This window comes from Arachis hypogaea, chromosome 16, assembly GCF_003086295.3.
Source record: "Arachis hypogaea cultivar Tifrunner chromosome 16, arahy.Tifrunner.gnm2.J5K5, whole genome shotgun sequence".
In the NCBI taxonomy this organism is placed as follows: domain Eukaryota; kingdom Viridiplantae; phylum Streptophyta; class Magnoliopsida; order Fabales; family Fabaceae; genus Arachis; species Arachis hypogaea.
The window spans coordinates 44,247,460-44,250,303 of NC_092051.1; the positions used below are offsets into that span (position 1 = coordinate 44,247,460).

General features: G+C 32.3%; 1 non-coding gene across 1 annotated transcript; it reads left to right on the forward strand.

Annotated features, from left to right (window-relative positions):
* On the forward strand, positions 1–108 carry LOC112760910 (small nucleolar RNA R71). The gene has a single exon (XR_003181325.1). It is a non-coding gene; the product is annotated as a small nucleolar RNA R71 (small nucleolar RNA).
* The last annotated feature ends 2,736 nt before the right edge of the window (positions 109–2,844 follow it).

Consider the following 2,844-nt stretch of genomic DNA (forward strand, 5'->3'; position numbering starts at 1 on the left):
AAGCATGTCAGAAGGACACTTTTTGGTCAACTGTTTGTATCTTTCCCAAGCTTCATAGAGGGATTCACCTTCTTTCTGTCTGAAGGTTTGAACATCAGCTCTAAGCTTGCTCAGCTTTTGAGGAGGAAAGTACTTGGCTAAGAAAGCCGTGACCAGCTTATCCCAAGAGTTCAGGCTGTCTTTGGGTTGAGAATCCAACCATAATCTAGCTCTGTCTCTTACAGCAAAAGGGAAAAGCATGAGCCTGTAGACTTCAGGATCTACTCCATTAGTCTTAACAGTATCACATATCTGCAAGAATTCAGTTAAGAACTGAAAAGGATCTTCAGATGGAAGTCCATGAAACTTGCAGTTCTGCTGCATTAGAGAAACTAATTGAGGTTTCAGCTCAAAGTTGTTTGCTCCAATGGCAGGAATGGAGATGCTTCTTCCATGTAAATTGGAATTAGGTGCAGTAAAGTCACCAAGCATCTTCCTTACATTATTATTATTTTCGGCTGCCATCTCCTCTTCCTGTTCGAAAATTTCTGAAAGGTTATCTCTGGATTGTTGTATTTTAGCTTCTCTTAATTTTCTCTTCAGAGTCCTTTCAGGTTCTGGATTTGCTTCCACAAGAATGTTCTTATCCTTGCTCCTGCTCATATGACAAAGAAGAAGGCACAGAAAAGTAATAATAATAATAGAGATCCTTTATACCACAGTATAGGGATCCCTGTGTGAGTAGAAGAAGAAGGGGAGACAAGGAATGTAATATAATGGAAGAAACACAACTGTGAGGATGGCAGAGATGTGAGATGAGATGTTAGGATATGAATAAATTAAATAGAATAAGATGGGGGAGGGATAATTTTCGAAAATTATTTTGAAAAAGAGTTAGTGATTTTCGAAAATGGTTTTTGAAAATTGTTAGTATTTTTTTTCGAAAAATTTTTAAAATTAAAAATAAAAATAAGAATAATTAGTTAATAAAAAAGAAATTTTTGAAAAAGGGAGAAGATTTTTTCGAAAATTGAGAGAGAGAGAGTTAGTTAGGTTGTTTTGAGAAAGTTAAGAAACAAACAAAAAGTTAGTTAGTTAGTTGAAACAAATTTTGAAAAGATAAGAAGTTAGGAAGTTAGAAAAGATATTTTTGAAATCAAATTTTTTGAAAAAGATAAGATAAGAAGATATTTTGAAAAGATATGATTGAAATTAGTTTTTGAAAAAGATTTGATTTTTAAAATCACAATTAATGACTTGATTCACAAGAAATCACAAGATATGATTCTAGAACTCAAAGTTTGAATCTTTCTTAACAAGTAACAAACTTCAAATTTTTGAATCAAAACATTAATTGATTATGTTATTTTCGAAAATTATGATATAAAATAGGAAAAAGATTTTTGAAAAATATTTTTGGAATTTTCGAAAATAACTAAGAATTTTGAAAAAGATTTTGAAAAAGATAAGATTTTCAAATTGAAAATTTGATTTGACTCATAAGAAACAACTTGATTTTAAAAATTTTTGAAAAGGTCAATCCAAATTTTCGAATTTGATGAGAGAAAAAGGGAAAGATATTTTTTTGATTTTTTTGAAATTTTTATGAAAAACATGAAAATTATGCAATGCATGAAATTTTTAGATCAAAACATGTGATGCATGCAAGAATGCTATGAATGTCAAGATGAACACCAAGAACACTATGAAGATCATGATGAACATCAAGAACACATTTTTGAAAAATTTTTATTGCAAAGAAAACATGCAAGACACCAAACTTAGAATTCTTTAATGCTTAGACATTAAGAATTCAAGAATGCATATGAAAAACAATAAAAGACACAAAACAAAAAAATCATCAAGATCAAATAAGAAGACTTACCAAGAACAACTTGAAGATCATGAAGAACACTATGAATGCATGAATTTTCGAAAAAATGCAAGATGCATATGCAAGTGACACCAAACTTATAATGTGACTCAAGACTCAAACATGAACAAAAAATATTTTTGATTTTTTATGATTTTATGATTTTTTTTTATTTTTTCGAAAATTATGTAAAAAGGAAAAATAAGGATTCAAAAATTTTTAATATGAATTCTAGGAATCTTGCATTCTTAGTCTAAAGCTTCAGTCCAGGAATTAGACATGGCTCACTAGCCAGCCAAGCTTTCAAAGAAAGCTCCAGTCCAAAACACTAGACATGGCCAATGGCCAGCCAAGCTTCAGCATGTAACACCAGAGTATATTGCTCTTGATAACAAATTGCTGCTCATTACTTATCAAATATGTAACTTGCCTCTGATAGTTTGGAAGCCTCAGTCCAAAAGAATTTAGACATGGCTTTACAGCCAGCCAGGCTTCACATGCTTCATGAAACACTAGAATTCATTCTTAAAAATCTTGAATAAAATTTTTGAAAACATTTTTATTTTTTTCGAAAACAGATGAGAGATTTTTGAAAATATTTTTGAAAAATTTTTGAAAACAAAACGAAAACAAAATTACCTAATCTGAGCAACAAGATGAACCGTCAGTTGTCCAAACTCGAACAATCCCCGGCAACGGCGCCAAAAACTTGGTGCACGAAATTGTGATGTCCAGGCTCAAACTATTCCTGGCACGTGAGCAACTTGGTAAGCATAATCGTGATTACACCTTGATTATGTAGAATTCATGGCTCTTTCTTTCCCTGGTAATGGCGCCAAGAACATGGTGCCAATACCATGGTTCACAACTTCGATACAACTAACCAGCAAGTGCACTGGGTCGTCCAAGTAATACCTTACGTGAGTAAGGGTCGAATCCCACGGAGATTGTTGGTATGAAGCAAGCTATGGTCACCTTGTAAATCTCAGTCA